Source organism: Euprymna scolopes, chromosome 28 (assembly GCF_053919585.1).
Source record: "Euprymna scolopes isolate OS-2025 chromosome 28, ASM5391958v1, whole genome shotgun sequence".
Taxonomy (NCBI): domain Eukaryota; kingdom Metazoa; phylum Mollusca; class Cephalopoda; order Sepiida; family Sepiolidae; genus Euprymna; species Euprymna scolopes.
The window spans coordinates 54646977-54666808 of record NC_136509.1 but is presented as its reverse complement, the minus strand read 5'-3'; the positions used below and the strand labels follow the sequence as shown (position 1 = coordinate 54666808).

Here is a 19832-nt window from a genome sequence, read left to right as displayed (position 1 = left end):
TAATCCAGCCTAACCCAAAAATATTTTGTGAATGAGGAAGTACATATACTTATGATTTATGTTTTATTTTATGTTTTTTTTTTTTCATGAACAAAATATTACAATTTAGTTCTTTGAAGTATAATTTTGGACTTGAAACTCCTCTAGCAATCTTTTCTGTGTTCAATAACCATGGACAACTTTTTTTTTCCACGTTTGTTTGTTTATTACAAATATTTCACTTCATGACTCAAAAAACAATTCTACAGTCTGCTCATTTATTTTTATATTTGCATACATTTTTCTTTTACTCTCCTTCATTTTGGTTTTAGACAAAACTACATCTTTCATTATGACTCTCTCTTTTTACCTGTCTCCGTTAGACAATGCAAACTTTTATAGCCTACATACCCATAAAGCATATCTTTTAATGTTTTCCACCACACACATTGCATATAATATTTTTTTCTTTATTTGGATTCGCCCTTTGTCTTACAGTTTGTATCCATAATATGTTTTTCTCCTCAATCTGATTATCTTTTTTAATATTTATTAGATATTGGTGTTCGTTTGTTACCTTTTCTTGTTTTGTAATTCTTATTCTAATTTCTTTATCCTTTGGTGTCACGAACGACAATTAAACACTTGAACCTGTCACTTAATAATTCTGTTAAATAAATGCCTCACACTGTTCGATTGCCATACCAGCGTAACAAAAACAAAATCATTGTCCTCATTTTTTTATGATATTAAAACATTAATATTGTTTATGGAACAAACTTTCTCTTTTAACAAAAGTTTTCGACAAATTTTTTTATTGTTTTACTAAATTATACATCCTCCAATTTTTTTTTTTATTTGGAAAGATTAAAGTTGCATTTTTAGTATTTTCTCAATTTTTGTGACAATAGTATAATTTTTTATTCATCCGACTATTGTTTGCATCTTTTCATAAATATGGTTTCAAATCTATGAAAATAAGCTAAAACGTTAAACCAATATCCATGCCATATTTAAATTCTGATGGTAAATATATATTTTCAGTGTGTTCATGTGTAATTTCCTAAAAATAAAAAAGAATCACATATTTAGGTAATGTGGGTGGAGGCGATTTAGCAGAAGGTGTTAATCTACAATAATACAAAAGAAATTTTGCAGTATATTAATTTTTAAACAGAGCTATTAGATTTCAATTTCTTTTTCATAAAATGCATTTCAATTTAACTTTAAGTTCTCTAAATTTTTTTAATGAATACATGGAATTTTTATGATATTGCAGCATATTTATGTGCATTTACTGAAGATAACTTGGAAATTTCTGGAGCTTTTCAGTGCCATATTCAGTTTCCTTTTAAATAAAATTCACTTATATGGCAAATTTTATTGCTCAATCTTGTGCTTTAACAAAGATATAGCATTTTTACAGAAAAAGTATAAAAAAAAGTGTGACGAAATGCATATGGTCGCATAAAGAGGAGAAAAATAGTAAGTTTTGTAGTAAGGGGGCATCATAGAAGTAACATTGACCCAAAATCATTTGCACTTTTCTCAATACCAACGCCTTGAATCTTTTGGAAATTTTATACAAACATTAGTCATGGTGAAAGTAAATTTTTGCCAGGACAAATTTTCTGAACTCTCTGGTTGCCCCACCTAAAAGTCATTATATGGTTAAAATTAGTAATTCATTCACATTTGTCCGTTTGTCTGCACTTTTCTCCTTTTAAAAAATTTTGCAGAAACATTAGTCATGGTGAAAGTAAATTTTTGCTAGAACATATTTTCCGGGATAACTCTGGTTGCTCCACTAGGAGGCATTATAGGGGTAAAATTAGAAAATTATACAATTACTTCTATTAATGTACTATTGCATTCAATTACTATTTAATAATGATTCAATTACTATTAAATGCATGAATATTACTTAAGTAAATCACAAATTTTTTTTTTTTATAATAGTAACCGCTTAAAAAAAATTTTTCTTGCCTACATGCCCCTACTCTGAGTTCAGTGGACTGCTTTTTTTTTTTTTATCAAAACGGTCATTAGCAATGCCTTTTTATTTTTTTTTTAAGTTTAACCTATTTCAAACTGTTATAAATTATTGCACAGTAAAAATAATTAAGTTCAAACAAAAATCATTTTTCTTATTTTTAATTTTTTTTTATTGGCAGTTGATTTAAAGATCAAATTACTATTTAATGCATCAATATTACTTCCATGAATCATAAATATGTTTTTTAAATTTTAACTGCTTAAAACTTTTTATCTCTCTTACATGCCCCTATTCCAAATTCATAGCAGTGGGCTGACATCACTGGATTTTTTTTTTCTTAAAAAACGGTCATTAACAATTTGTTTTATTTTTTAATTTTATTAAGTTAGCAAGTGTAGTAAAAAGCAACTTAATTTTCTTTTTTATATTGTTTGGGCAACGCCAGGTAGCCTGCTAGTGTGTGTGTATGTATATATATATATATATATATATATATATATATATATATATATATATATAGCTGAACGTCTGTGTGTGTGTGTGTCTGGTCACGAATAGGCTCCTATATGGTTGACTATTTTAAAAAACTGATTACATATAATGATAGAAGATGTATCAAGGATCGGGAATGGGTATGTTTAATCTAGCAGAATGGTGGTTCATAAAAATTGTGGGGTCTGCGTTCACGTCTTGCCCCCAAAGTATGGAAAAATGAAAAAAAAAAAAAAAACGTTTACAAGAGTTTTGATATAGATACATAAGAATACTTTGATAAGTATGTTTCAACTTAAATAGGGATGGTATAATAAAATTGTGGGGTCTGCGTTCGCGCCTGTACTCCATGGAAATATGGCACAAACTTTAATAAAGACTTTTCACATCTATATGCATAAGTATACTTCGATAATTATATTTCATTTTGAAGAAATATGGTATAATAAAATTATTGGGTGTTCGTTCGTGCCTGACCTCCATAGAATGTAAATATGTCACAAAGTTTAACAAGGTTTTTTAAAAGGGGTGAGGGTCAACAATAACACTTTAACTTTAATCTTAATTCACGTTAGCTTTTATTTATTTTTTTGAGTTGAATCATATTGTTTCGAATAAATTCACCTCCTTATTAAAGTGAAAGCCAAAAAAAAAAAAGTCGGAACTTTAGACAATTCTCAACACAAATTTTGCATAACTCTGTTTTTTTCCTCCTCCACTTGCACGAAAAATAGATAAATAATAAAAAATACGAACATTACATTCGAAAATAGATAAATAATAAAAAATAAGAACATTACTTGTTATCGTGTCGAAAGAAGGAAAAATCCTGCTCATGTGATTACGTGTCTTTTTAAAAACATTTACGTAACCTTTTTATTTTTATTTATATATCTGTTTAAGCTTTTTTTTGTCAGTGTACTAGAAGGAATTCAGTTGATTACAACCCTTTCTGCGTGTTCTTTACATTACAATAGTACTACCCTGAATCCGACGGTGCAATACTACACCGTTCAATACTGTAAAACTGAAATGAAGCTGTTCTGCTTGAAAAGGGCGCCATTTTCTTATTTATATTTATATCGATTCTTTGCTTTAAAAAACTAAAGTAATTATGTGTTTACTTTTTTTGATATCCCATTTTGCTGTTTCGGATTATTTTACTAAAGTAAGTAAAGCTTCGTTATTTTTCAAAACTGTTTTTGTTTCTTTGTTTTTCGATATTTCGTCGATATTATTTAGTAAGAGTGTTTAGCAGAAAAGTAAACAAACGACTAACCGAAAAAAATGAGGTTTCCTTACAAAGAGAAAATATTATATATATAATATAAATATACAAGAAATAAATGTTACCATAGTCAATAAAAGTTCAGTTCAGGTTTTTTTTTTGTTTTGAAATAGTTTTTAATGCTCTTTACTTGAAATAATTTCAGCGAACCGAAATTAAAACGAAATTTGAGGCGATAACTACTTCAATGAATTTTTATATAAACCACACATGCCATAATCGAATATTCCTCAAGTACAAAATAACGGAAAATATTAAAATATGTTTATAAATATTCCTTACGTTGACGGAACTCTCTTAAATTGTTAATACAGAATGCTCAGGCACTCCTCCTTCAAATTGAAAATGGGGCTCTCCATTTCAAAGTCGCTGCCATTTTGACTTTTTCAAACTGGTTCGTGAATTAAAAAAAAAAAATTTTTATTACAAACTACTTAAAAATACAAACCAATGAACTTTTCTACCATAAAAGTAACTTTTATTGACTATGGTAACATTTATTTCTTGTATATTTATATTATTATATATATAACATTTTCTCTTTGTAAGGAAACCTCATTTTGTTGGTCACTCTTGGCTACAAATGGAAACAAAGTTGATATAAAAAAATATATTTTTGTGAAAATTATCTTTACTTTCATCATATTTTGCTTAGGGTAAAATTTTTTAGTATCAAAACCTATCTCTTTACAACCTCCTCCTTTTCATAACCTATCATACTTTCATCAATTAGTCCATTTTCTGTAGGCTGTTTTTTAACCCAGTCAACGATGGGTACTTCTGCTAGTATATATATATATATATATATATATATATATATATATATATATATATATATAAAATGCAAATCCGGAATATTTAAATTTGCAGCTTAAAATATTATAAAGAAACTGAAATTGTATGAATATTTATCGATTGCTCTCTAATACTTAATGTTAAAATTACACAAAAATTAAAGGTATTGGGATTTTCATGAAGGATTTCTCTGTATAAAACTGAATAAAACTAAATTTCACCCACACTATCCACTCTTACACCTAGGTGTTTTTCAACATTCATTTTAAAATTTCATAACAAATCCTACAACACAATGCAAGGCTCCTTTCAAATAAATGATAATTTCATTTGTTTGAAATGGGTTCTGAAACAATTGTTCAAAGGTGTTATCAATAAATGATCAACATTTTGAAAATGAGTAAATACTTGTGTATCTATTCCTTTTAATGTATCTTTAAAAATATATATATTTATAGCTTTAGCACCGTACTATTGAGCTACCTAAATGAGAACTTTATTATTTATTCATATGTAGTCGCAAGTTGTTAAACATATCTATATATCTATAAAAGTGAATGTGTCTGTGTGTCTTTTTGTGTACATTTCCCTACTCAATAACTCTGTCAATTTTCAGTTTACAGACTCGAAATTTGATATACAAGGTACTGAGATTTGGGAAAATCTTTGTAATCAGTTTTCGGCCAGAAATTTGGCTGTTAAGGGGTCAAAGTTCAACGATTTGCCCTTTGAGAACTCTACCAAACTCCTCCGACAATCTTGGATATAAACAATTGAAATTTTAGATATAGGTTCCTTGGACATGGATCTAACTTAATAACTTGATTTGAGCCCAAAACAATAAATGTTAAGGGGTCATAATAGGGGTCAAAGTTAAAAAAAGTTTGACCTCTGCGGTCTCTACCAAATTACTCAGACAATTTCTGGTCTAAACATTTGAAATTTTACATAAAGGGAATTCAGAGCTACGGCAAGATTTTTAATCGATTTGGGTCGAAATTTTTTAGTTACCAATATATAAATGTATGTATGTTTGCATGTCTGCCTAAAACTTTCGACAGAGGCGACGGATTTTTACAAGATCAGTATCGTTTTGAAGTTCAACCTTTCAGATGACAAATATCGAAAAATTGGCTAAAAACATTATCTTCACTTTAAACTGGGTACTTTTCTGCAGGGGGGGAGGTCGCTTTTTTCGCCGATATTTTTGAAAGTCATTCTCTCCTTTCAATTATATAGCTTTAATTAAAACCTACGTCACTTCCGGTTTGGTGGTGGTCGTAACAGCAAAGACGTCAGGTTTTTTCCCCATTCTTTTCCTCCTTCGCAGTACGGGTTCGAGCCTGCCTTCCTACTACCACTTTTTTTTTTTTTTTTTTTACTCAACACACACACATCCAAACACCCGGGCAACGCGGAGCTGAAATGCTAGTATATATGAATTTTAATTCAAATTTTCAGGTCCACAAACCCTCCTCAGGGTGATGCAAACAATTTTCTTTTTTGTCAAGATCTTACAGCATAATCAAAGATTGATTTCTTATGTTAAAGAAACTGTTTTTTTTTTATGTCAAATAGTTATAGTGAGATGTGGCAGTATGCATGTACAAATATTGAGATCAATCTTACTACAGCAGAAACATCGATATGAGAAATTTGAAAATCCTGTAAAAAAAAAAAACCTGCAACACTATGCAGAACCTCTTTAAAATTTTAAATCTGAATTTTCACCTCCACTAGCCTAAATGTATAGAATTCATGTGACCCCATAATATAAATTCTATGCATTTTAGCCTGATGGGTCCCTACACAGATGAAACATGGAAAATTCTCTGTAGCTTAATTGCCATATTTATTTTTCTAACTTACAATATATACATATATTAAAATATACTATTTTACTATCTTTCAATGCTCAATTCAGAGGTAAAAGAGAAAGTATAGTGTTTATTCTTTTTCAGAAGATCATCTTCCCAAGTATTACCTCCTCCTTTTGGGATAATGTTTCATCTATTCTGTTATAATACCATCCTCACAGATATTTTTGGGGTCATTCATCATATCATCTTCTCAAACTAGTAAAAATATGCGACTGTGACGAAAGCATATTTTTGATAGTACTTATTATAGATGAATACATTTTTTTATATTTATTTTACATTTGTAAAACATTTATAAAAAAATATGGTCAATGTTACTTAGAAGATAATCACCTCGGGTGCGAACATTTAGAGACACTACACATTCAGGACAAGTGATTGATATGCAATATGGTTTCTGTTCTGCTAGCTCTACAGCAGATGTGCTAACAGTTATATCTCATAGGATTAGTGAATCTTTCGATGGATGCTTCCTTTCTAAGGCAATTGCTCTTATTTTTTTTACATGGAAGTCACCACTTATCAAGGCCCGGAAGCCACTTGGGGATAAGGGTTATTGCGTGTACAGTAATCAATGGGATAATATCGTAGTAATCGTTAGTATTGGAGATTTGATAAAGTATCTTACTTGGGGGGGGGCGTTCATCGGGAATTTGTTTATGTTGGACTTGAAGACATCCAAGTTGTAGTCAGGTGGGAAACAGACAAAAGGAAGAGAGTTTCACAGGCGTGCACTTCTAAGAAAGAAGCTTTGTTCATGGAATCTACGTTTTGATTTAGGCACAGATAAAGAGGGGGGAAAATTATTGACAGTGGTTTCAGCTAGACGGTTGTTTATCATGAAAGATTTGCGAGGGGGGACCAGAGATTGGAGCACAGACGAGCACTTGCCATGGAAATAACAATAAAACAAAGACAGGCTCGCAATGTTTCTCCTGTGAGAGAGAGGTTGCAGGGAAGAGAAAAGGGCATCCCCCACTAGGCTACGAAGTCTATTTTGTACTCTGTCAAGGCAGGATAGGCTGTTTTTAGCAGCTCCTGCCCAGATGTGGCAGCAGTACTCCATCCTTGGATGTACTTGGCTTTTATATAGACATATAAAAGGCCTTTGATAGGTTATGACATAAAGTTCTACTCCACAAGATCTCCAGCTACGGTATGGCTAGAAATGTCTTCTCAATTATTAAATCATTTCTCTCTGGTAGATTCATAAGAGTAATGATTGATGGATGGAAATCAGAAACTTACAGTATTAATGCTGGAGTTCTTCAGGGGTTCATCCTAGGTGCAACTCTCTGCCTCATCTACATCAATGATCTCTCAAATCACATCCTAAGTTCATTCGTAGACATTTATGCTGATGACACTACCATCTATGGCAACACATCAAAGGTTGTAAATGTAAATTTTCTCTGATTCTCTCTCTTCTGATCTTGAGCACATGGTACAATGGGGAAAGAAGTGACTGGTTATTTTTAATGTATCTAGAACCAAGCTTCTATCTTTACATCATTAATATTCTGATCCCCGTCTGGAATCAATTGAAATGAATGGTTCTCCCCTTGGGAGATGCTCCATGTTTTGATAAGCTTCTGGGTCTAACCTTTACTCCTGATCTGAGATGGAACACATACATCAAATCTGTTGCTAAAGTCGCTGGAAAAATGGTGGCATCGTTCTACCACTCCAGTAGATATCTCACTGCTGATGCAATTCTCTACTTATATAAAAGCCAGGTACATCCCAGGATGGAGTACTGTTGCTACATCTGGGCAGGAACTGCTAGAGAGATTTATCCTGCCTTAATAGAGTTCAAAATAGACTTCGTAGCCTAGTGGGGGATGCCCTTTTCTCTTCCCTGCAACCTCTTTCTCACAGAAGAGATATTGCGAGCCTGTCTCTGCTTTATAGTTATTTTCATGGCAAGTGCTTGTCTGAGTTCCAATCTATGGTCCTCCCTAGCTAAACTTTCATGAAAAACACCCGTTTAGCTGAAACCAGTATCAATAACTTCCTCCACTTTTTATCTGTGTCTAAACCTAAATGTAGATTCCATTAACAAAGCTTCTTTCTTAGAAGTGCATGACTGTGGAACTCTCTTCCGTTTGCCTGCTTTTCAGCTGACTACAATTTGGTTGTCTTCAAGTCCAATGTAAACAAATTGTTGATGAACCATCCTCTTAAGTAATCCAATTTACCAAATTTTCACTACTAACGATTACTATGATATTATCCCATTGACTACTGTACATTCATTAACCCTTATCCTCGAGTGGCCTCTGGGCCTTGATATATATATATGTGTGTGTGTGTGTGTGTGTATATATATATATATAATGCTAACTTGGTGGAGGATTTGAGTAGGATGTTAACAAGTAGTTAGATTGCAGTAATAACAATGATTGTTTATTTGTATGGATGAAGTAATAAAATAACAAGATAAAAATTGTTATCAGTAGTGTTTCTACGTGTTACAAAAACAATGTAGTGCAGGAGGTGCTGCACCTCTATTAGATTATCATAGCTTTACATTTTTAAAGTGGGTTTCTATTCATAAGAGCGATAATCATCATGAGGACTTCTGCTCTATCATGAGAGAAACTTGATCCTTGTTAAGTGCTTCATTTTATTCCCACCTCCTTTATTCTCTTCAAAGCTGGATTCATTTGAAATTGATACAAGACTGATTTGAAGGCAAACTAGGGGGAAAGGGGGGTAGGATTAGGAAAAAACTTTGGAAAGGAAGAGAAATTATAGAATAGATGAAGATGAAAATTCATTGTGAATGACTTTTTTAATTGCATTTTTTTCTGCTGTTGCATCATTTTTTAGCTGGTTTAACTAACAAGTGAAATTAGACATTTAAAAGAAATTAATTAAAAAATATTTCTGTTGTTTTTTAAATATTCTTTTCAGTGTTTTTTTTTTTTTTCAATCTAACATATAAGGTCATCCTCTTTTTCAAAGTCAGACCCAAATAGCACTTAAGCTGACAAATAAGGCTTTATTTCTGACTAGGTAACCTTTCTACCATGTTATTGGCAATATAAAAAAATATTTCACTACATTTTATTTCAAACAGTTCTTAATCCAGACCAGACAATTGATAATATGAAACATTTTAAAATAAGCATCTAAAAATATAAATCTTTAAGGAAGATAATTTATATTTTACATTAAAGAATATGAGTTTTCTACCTTACAACTAAAATTTTATTGCTTTTACTCTATAAGTTTAAAAACTAAAATGACTTGACTGCATCTCGGGCAATGCTGAGTAAGTACAGTGAAAGTCTCCTGTCATGAGAGATAATGGTACTTTATATAAGTCTGTCTGGATGTATAATAACCAAGTATATCCTAGGATAGAGTACTGTTGCCACATTTGGGCAGAAGTTGCTTGGAAATCATATCCTGCCTCGATAGAGGTCAAAACTGGCTTCATACTCTAGTAAGTGATGCCCTTTTCTCTTTTCTGCAACTTCTTTCTCATTAACCCTTATCCTCGAGTGCCTTGATATGTGGTGATCCCTTTGTGAACAAAAAAAAACTTATCTCCACTCTCTCCTGATTTTATATTGCTTAAGTGGCAGGAAAAAATCCACGAAAACCAGAGTTGGTAATTTTTTAAAAAGTTATCTGATTCTTAGGTTAGTTTTAGTTCCAGGCTTGACACTGAATTGCCGCAGACACCTATGGATAAGGTGTTCACTTCACACCCACTCCAAAATCCATTTTTTTTTTTTTTTTTTTTAACCTTTTTTTGATATTTTCATAAAAGAATATTTTTTCTTTTGTCTACTTTCCAATTTTATTATCTACTCAAACTCTGTCCACTTCAAACTAGTCTTGGTATTAAAACTACATCCAATGGTGGACCCCAATTTGGGAGCTTTGAGTAATGTAGAGTTATACCTCCTTAGTTGCCATTATATTCAGATCCACTCTGACCCAGAGATGTAGTACTTTCTAGGATTAATGTAATTGATGTAGAATATTTAATTACAAAATATATGCATATGAAACATTATAATCTATTTGAAAATATTAATCGTTTTTAACAAGATAATTGATATGCCATAAAATGAAGCAATGACTAAAATGATCTATGAAGGTGTAAGATTTTAGTATAGAATTTATATGGCACACAAAAAACTGAAGCTTCATCTTTTTTTATAGATTGAAAATCTTATTTCAGTTGATTGTCAAGTTAAAATTTCAAAAATGAAAGAGAAAAAAAATGCAATCATATTTATACAAATTTGATGATGAATAGTCCAGTCAATATTAAATCTTTTTTCTTCTCTTTTGATAAATTTCTATGAATAAAACTCTGACAAGATCTTTTGTCTCTGTGTACATAGTTTTCACCTATTTTCATAACTTCAATAAATACATATTTAAGATTTTTGCTTTTTTTATTATTTCCTATTAATTGAATAATTACAAAAATCAGCAATAAAATAAAGGAAAGCTATATAACAAATTTTAAAAAGTCTTATCAAGAAAACACTTTATAAACATCACTATACTTTGGATTGTTTCTAAATTCATCAACTGATAAACACCAGAAGTTAAGGATTACAATTATTTTTTATTAATCAGTTAAAGATTAGAAAATGAAATTCCATCTCTTTTATTACTGACTAGCAGGTTAACCCAATATTTCCCGGGTGTAAGTTAGTATTTAAATTTAAACATAGAATAGGTTTATTACTGCCAGCAGGAACTGTGAAAAATTGTGCGAGTGAATTCAAACATATTTTCCGAAATCAAGTTACTTTCAAATAATCTTTGCTTTAATCATCTCTCCCCCCCCCTCCAAGTTATTTTGAAAATATGATATCCCCACCATACAACATACCTACAACTCCTACTATCTCAAAGATATGTAATTACTCTAAACATCTTGAGTTAATACTTTATGTGAAGACTTATTTTAAAATTAATTTATTCATAAAATTCTAACTTGTTGATGTCATAAAAACAAGCAATAGTTGACTAGTAGCTTCTGTTGCATCATAGATACAAAGTGTGACAAGCATAGGTCATTAGATAAGTATAGTTTTGATCAATTTAGATATATAGACACTATTACAACTATACAATAAATTAAATTTTTGAAAGTGTACAAATTGAAAATTCTTCTTCTTCAAAAAAAAAATTAAAATATTAGCAGGACCTATGTAAATTCCAATGAATGAAAAATATATTTAATCTACAAATATGTTTTTATAAAGCTGATATTTTTCTGGATAATGTAAAAAAGATTTTGGACATAAAAACCAATAGCATGCAAATATGAGTTTGCATTCAGAAAAGAATTATTCGTAAAATGCTGATGTAAAAAAATGAAATGCAGAAAAGAATGATTCGTAAAATGCTGATGTAAAAAAATGAAATGCAGAAAAGAATGATTCATAAAATGCTGATGTAAAAAAATGAAATGCAGAAAAGAATGATTCATAAAATGCTGATGTAAAAAAATGAAATGCAGAAAAGAATGATTCATAAAATGCTGATGTAAAAAAATGAAATGCAGAAAAGAATGATTCATAAAATGCTGATGTAAAAAAATGAAATGCAGAAAAGAATGATTCATAAAATGCTGATGTAAAAAAATGAAATGCAGAAAAGAATGATTCATAAAATGCTGATGTAAAAAAATGAAATGCAGAAAAGAATTATTCATAAAATGCTGATGTAAAAAAATGAAATGCAGAAAAGAATGATTCGTAAAATGCTGATGTAAAAAAATGAAATGCAGAAAAGAATGATTCATAAAATGCTGATGTAAAAAAATGAAATGCAGAAAAGAATTATTCGTAAAATGCTGATGTAAAAAAATGAAATGCAGAAAAGAATTATTCGTAAAATGCTGATGTAAAAAAATGAAATGCAGAAAAGAATGATTCGTAAAATGCTGATGTAAAAAAATGAAATGCAGAAAAGAATTATTCGTAAAATGCTGATGTAAAAAAATGAAATGCAGAAAAGAATTATTCGTAAAATGCTGATGTAAAAAAATGAAATGCAGAAAAGAATTATTCGTAAAATGCTGATGTAAAAAAATGAAATGCAGAAAAGAATGATTCGTAAAATGCTTATTGAAAAAAAATGAAGTGCAGAAAAAAATTGATTTTAAAAATAAAATTAAATGCAGACAATAATGATTAATAAAATGCTGATGCAAAAAAAAACAAACAAAATGAAATACAGAAAAGAATGATTTGTAAAATTCTGATGTAAAAAAAAAAAAAAAAAAAAATTAAATCCAGAAAATAATGATTCGTAAAATGCTGATTTAAAAGAAATAAAATGCAGAAAGAACAATTCATAAAATGCTGATGTAAAAAAATAAAATACTAAAGGCATTTACTGATTTTCTATTTGCATATTTTAAATGCAAAAAAAATAAACATAACACACTTTTGATCAAACAATCCGCCCTATGCCCTCATGGGGATGCAACTAAATATGTATTTTTATATTTCTACTATTTTTGTAATACATGAATATAAAATTTACTTAGGATTTTTGTTTTAACATCCACCGGCAAATTATGAAAAAATATTTGTATTTTATTATTTTAAATGAAAAAAAAAGGTAAAACACTTAAGTGGAATGGATTTTTATTTATTTCTAATGCAAACCAATTTTTAAGAAAATATTTTCGGTTTTCTTTATTTATATTCGTTTTATTTGTGCTAGGAGTGTTGAAAAATAAAATGTATACATCTTTTTAAAAATAAATGAAATAAAGAAGACGATTGATAAATTGTTTTTATGGCTCCCCTGACAAAGGATGAATTGTACCTCATGCCTTAGGTTCTTTCAAATTTTGTACAAACATTAGTCATGGTGAAAGTAAATTTTTGTCAGAACAGATTTTCCGGGATAACTTTGATTGCCCTCTAGGGTCCATTAAAGGGGTAAAATTGCCCCCAAATCATTCACCTGTTCATTTATTTGTACTTTTCTCAATAACCACACCTTGGATTTTTTTTAAATTTTGAACAAACATTAGTTATGGGAAAATTAAATATTTTACATATGAAGGAGGATCCCACATGCCCAACTTGTTTATTTACGCATGTGCAGAATTTTTGAAACCAGAACTCGAAAACTGGATGATTAGTCTCAACGCCCAAGTATGATGATTTGAGTTTTATATATTAGATGGATTACACTGATCATATTTAAGCTTATTATAAAGATGAGATTAGTCAAAAAGAAAAACTAAAATTTTAATTAGTCTGTTGTTTGGAAATGAATAATAACCATTTTTGTTATATTTTGCAGATTGTTATCATATTCAGTCTAATATTCATTTTTCATGCTGATGCTTATGAGGGCATAGGGCGGATTGTTTGATCAAAAGTGTGTTATGTTTATTTTTTTTGCATTTAAAATATGCAAATAGAAAATCAGTAAATGCCTTTAGTATTTTATTTTTTTACATCAGCATTTTATGAATTGACTTTTTAGAAATTGACTTCCAAACTAACATCTTTTTCTTAAATTCATCCTTATTACTTTCTCACATGTATTCCTTGAAAACCTAAACTGTACTTCATTGACTAACTCAAGAACTCTTATCCATTCTTGCAATAACCATATGAACAAAGTTTCTTGTTCTACAAGCATAGTTTTCAGATTTACTCTTTTTACATTATATATATATATACCCATCATATTATTCTCATCATTTCTCTTCATGCAACACGTCCTTAACCCTTACTGGTTTCACTTCCTTACACATGCTATTTTTAAATTTATGGATGTCTATTTTTTTAATCATAACGTAATATTAATAGCACAATTTCATCCCTCATGTCATTTTGCTAGAAAAAAGTTCTTTGATCTTGGTATTGAACTTTGTTTTCAATTGCATCCAGAAACACAAATGCATTTTTTTGCTTTTTATGTTAGTATTTTTGGCATGGTTTCAAATGATGGAAGTTGCTTTAAAATTTTTGGTATTGATTTTTATTCCCATTTAAATGTTTTTTAGTTTGTTATTGAAATCAGTAACAATTTTTTGGATAATCAAAAGCATTTTTTTCATCAAAATGATTCTTTAAATATTTACAAGATTGATTCACTTATTTGGGTCATATTTTTCTTTTCGTGAATTATGTTTTCAACCCTCTAGATTTCATACAAAAAATGTGTTGGTCACAAAAAAAAAAGATATATCAGAATTAACATTCATTGTTTCCTTAATTCTAAGTTTATTATAGTTTACCACATATAGGAGTTATGGTATAGTAAATAAAGCATCAACAAGCCTACAACAATTAGCTAACTGGAAACTATATTGGTCTTCAAACACTTGTAGATGATGGACAAGTATTTATGTTGATACTAAGTTAAAGTTATTGATAAACTGAACAGCCAGATTACAACTAGCATTTATAATATTTATTTTTTTGCTGCTGTGTATAGATAATACAGATTTGAAAAGTTTATACAGTAAAAGAAATAAAGTTTAGTTGAAAGAGAGCCAACTATTTTTATATTCTTCAAATGAGTTGTTCCTCTTGCTGATTTTGATTTTTCAGCATTTAGTTAAAAACTAGCCTGGGTACCTGGAATTGCCTGGGTGTTTTGGAGGTGTGTGTTGAGCAAAAAAAAAAAAAAAAAAGTTGTAGTAGGCAGGCAGGCTCGAACCCGTGATGTGAAGGTGGAAATGAAAGTTGAGCTGTGTGTAAGGGTGTTGGTTGAGCAAAAAAAAAAAAACAAATAGGAGTAGTAAGCAGGCTTGAACTCGTAACGCGCCAGAGGAAAGAGGTGAAAAAAAAAAAAAACGGTCTTATCGATGTGCCTACCGTGGTTGTGACATTATGGGCGGTCGAAATAACGCCTTTTATGCAATGTCGTTGACGCGAGAGTGACTTGCAAAAAATGTCAGCAAAAAAAAAAAAAACTACTCTCCCTGTAGAAAACTGCCCAGTTGAGGGTGAAGGAATTAATATTTTGGTCCAATTTTTCGATATTTGTTGTCCGAAGGGTCGAGCTTCAAAATGATACCGATCTCGTGAAAATCCGTTGCCTCTGTCAAAAGTTTTAGGCATACATACATACATTCAAAAAGACAGGTGAAATTTCTATAATAAATGTTTCAATATATAAATTGTTTAGGCCAAACTAATTTTTAGAATAAATTTTAGCAAAATACATTGTTACTATCTGGCTAGTCAGAAACAAAATTTAATTAAATTAAATTAAACAAACATTGTTACTATTTGGCTAGTCAGAAACAAAATTTAATTTGTTGGCTTTAGAGTTATATTGGGTCTGACTTTGAAAATCCAACAAGCTAACTTTATAGATATAAAATATAAGAATAGATAGAAATAGAAGATAGACATTAATTTTACACATTTACTTTCAAGTGATGGATAGATTAAAGTTATTTTTTGATCTGACAATCTGATGGTCATTGTAATAGAAGATATATGAGTTATCATATAGCAGTGTGGATGCAGCATTAAAAATTATTATTAGGACTAAAGGATCTGTGATTATATCTTGTGTTGTGTTATAAGTCAATTTTAAAAGCGTTACTTTTAAATATATATCTATTTTATTTTCAGAAAAAGCTAAACATCATTCATGGGGGATTTCTTTTCTTTTGAAAATTCCGCTATTTTGTATTTAGCATGATTTGATGGAAAGTGTTTCTTTCCTCTTCTGTTGAATCACTAATTTTATAAAATTAGCTCATTAGTTTTTCATGATATTATATGGCCATGTGTGCAGAAAATTGATGTTGTCAAATTTTTCAGGAAAACCATAGCTTGTTCCTCAGGCTTAAAATAGCTAAAAGTGTATTTTTTTTTACAATAAAAATTCTATCATTATTTTTTTTTTTGGCTCAAAATTTAGGATTAATGGTATTTTTACATGAAACTAGTATTATTGAGCCTAGGACTAGAACATATCTCTGACTCTCCAAATTGGCAAAAATCGCACAATTTTTCAAATATCTAAAAGTACACTCTTCCCCTCAAAAAATTTACTAAAATTTGTGATTAGTTACATTATTCAAGTACAGGGTAGTGCAAAACTCACGTGTTGGTTTGTTTAGGTGATAAAAACTTCAACATTTCAAGTAATTTACTACTTTTGACTTATAAATAATACATTTATCTGGTAATTTTTTTACATTAATTTTTTAAAATTATATCCTTTTGCGCTTTACAAAGGCGGGCTCTAGTTATGGCATTTTCCATTATACTTCTTAAAATAACAGGCTCTAATTCTTGGATTTCATGTTTGATATTGTTTTTAAGTTCTTGAATTGTTCTTGGATTCTTCACATACACCCTTTCTTTTAGATAACCCCAACCAGTGGCTGTCAAATCTGGTGAACATGAAAGTCAGTTAAAATCAGAAAATCTGCTAATTAAGCGCTCGCCAAAAAATCCCTTAGGAGCGCCATACTTTGACGGGCAGTGAGGGCAGTCACACTATTTTGTTGGAACCACATTTCCGGGTTGTCCTGAATAGCTGACCTTTAACAATTTTCAATCATTTGTTTATAGTGCTGTGCAGTTACCATCAAGGCAACACTTTCGTTTTCGAAGTAATAAGGACCTATCACTCTTTCCGAGGTAACACCACACCATATTTATTAGATGAAATTCACGCTGATGAACGGTTCTTGGATTTTCAATTGCCCATATTCGGCAGTTTTGCTTGTTCATGAACCGTTCATATGAAAATAGGCTTTGTTGTTTGTTATCAGTTTATGGATGAACTCATTTTGTTCTCTGGTTAATCACTGAATAAGCTAATAAGACTGCAAATCTGTGGGTTGCAATGCCTGTACCATTTGAATTTTGTATGGAAACAGGTGCAATTCCCTCAGAATTCTTTGCAGTGACTTTCTGGATATCCCAAGCTGAGTGGCCCTTCTTTGAGTTGAAGTGTCTGGGTTTTCAGCAATGCTGTCTTCTACGAGTGCTATTTTCAGTTGTATGTACTTAACATGGTCTACCAGTTCGTGGAAGATCAGTGACTGAGCCCTTCTGCTGAAACCGATTCGCAAAACGGTCAATTGTGCTCTGATTGGGAGCTTGTCTGACATTATAATGCCTACAATAAGCTCTTTGAGTCAAGATTATGGAACAACAATTTTCAAAATAAAACTCTGTAATTTTGGTTCGTTGCTCAGTGCCAAAGTTTTCCTTGATCAATTGTCAATGTTTTATCTGCAAAATTCTGAAAAAAAAAAGAAGAAAAATTTATTAAATGTTAAAGTTACTACTGACTCAAAATAATGCATGACTTTTGTGCCACCCTGTAGTGGCGATTGCACCTCTTTTACTTGTCCATTTATATTGGCCACAACCTTTTTATAACACTTTGCAGTAACAATTACACAAGTCATTTTTTAAAATCTGGTTTAATAGCATAGTTTTACACATTACCTACTTAACAATTCCTGATTTTCCTCTCCTCTCTCCTATTCCAACTTTCCTCATTGATTGTGAATAACTTTGATTCTGAATTTTTGAGATAAGGATTGATCATTCATATTATTTGGATTCTTCATACTACTGTTTTCATCTTGTCTGTGATTTTTCATGTTTCTGGCAATGTAACTTCTGACCTTCTTCAAGTGTATCTTATTGAATTCAGGAATCTTTCTGTTGATCTTGGGAATCTGCATGAAATTTTGAACAGAACCATGTTGGGTAGAAGTCCTAAGTAATTTGCAATTGTATTTTTGAGTATCATCCAACATCTCAAACATCCAGACATTAATCCTTAAATTGTACTGAATCAAGATATGATACCTTTGTACGTATAAAAAAACTCAATATTTTTTTAGATAGACTGTTGTAACAATAATGAAGTTATTTATTTTTTCAAACTTGTCAATATATGTACATTGATTAAAAAATGAAATTTTGTTTTTAATAAAAGTTAAAATAAAAATATGAGGTGTCTATAAAAATATGAATGAAATTTAAAAAATTTTTTTTATTAAGTCAAGCAAGTTTTTAATCTTTTTTACCCTGTTAAATATAAAGCCATTTTTCAAACAAGTGTTGATGTGTCTGGTGGTTGGTTGATTTTTATAAGAAATATTGATTAACCTATCCTAATTCATTGGTGCGAACTTTGCAACTGAATCAACTTATTTGCTTTCTTCTGCTACTCTTACCCCAAGTTTAGCTGCTACTGCTTATAATTTGATTTTAGATCAGTTTTCACAGACGAAGAGTTTATATTACATTTAAGGTGAAGCAAGCAAACATAAATTTAGAGTTGTTAACATAGGCTTTTTCACTGCAAAATAAAAAATGATTCTACTTTTTTTATTTATTAATTTTTTTCAGCTACGTAAACAGCCTGGGAAAATATGTGTGAAATAGTAATTTAAAAATAAACATGAATTATTTGAATTATTCTTATCTTGGATGTTAGTCTCGTAATGTTTCGGCCTTCTTCAGGTGTACTTTGTCAAACTTGGAAATTCTTTTGTCAAACACTAGAATTTGTACGGCAATTCAAAAAGAACCCTTTATTTAATCCATGAAAGTAGTTTATCATTCTGTCAGCCATGCCCAAGTGGAAGGTTTAAGTAATTTGTAATTGTATTCTTAGTATCGTTCGCACTGAGAATTGAATCTTCAGCCCTCAGAAGAATGTAAGTTACAAGTGAATTTTACCAAGTACATATCCACTATGTTGTATGTCTAACAAACTGACTGACAAAGCCTTTTCTAGAGATAGACATATCTATATAAAAAAATAAATGGAAAGAAAAAGATAAGAGTAATTTTCTAAAAGGCAAATAGTTAATATTCTCTGTTATCTGGTCTGGAAATGTATGATCATTTTATGTCAAATATCTCCTATTCTAAAATAATAATCAATTCTGGGGGTTGAAGGTTCAGTCTTTACAATTTCAACACGATACACTTCAAGAAGGTTGGATGTTACATCGACAAAAATGTTGTGAGAATAACAGTCAAGATGAGAACAGTAGTCCTAATAATATGAATAATCAGTCCTCATTTCAAAAATTCAGGAACAACATTTTCGTCATTCCGTCACTCTTAAATCTCTATTAGTAAAAGGATTCAATTTCATTACTAATTTTTGCTTTACTTTTCATGGTCATGGAATAGGAGACTATTTAAAATATGAGTTTTCTACATTTCCTATTAAACTCTTTTATGGGTTGAATGTTAGTTTACAAAGTAAAGGATAATTTTGTGACTTGGTTTGAATCTTTTGACCAGCAGTAATTATAACTTCCTACGCTGATGAGAACATGTTTAAACGTGTGTCGATAGGTTTCAATATAATTTTATTGATACAGGGTGGAACGATAAAATTGTCGCCCTGAAGAAAACAACACTACAGCTTTATTTGAAAACTT

General features: G+C 30.2%; 1 protein-coding gene across 4 annotated transcripts in view; it reads left to right on the top strand.

Moving 5' to 3' along the window:
• Positions 1–19832, top strand: part of LOC145249633 (citron Rho-interacting kinase-like) — a 384140-nt gene that overhangs the window by 218733 nt on the left and 145575 nt on the right. The window lies entirely within an intron of this gene.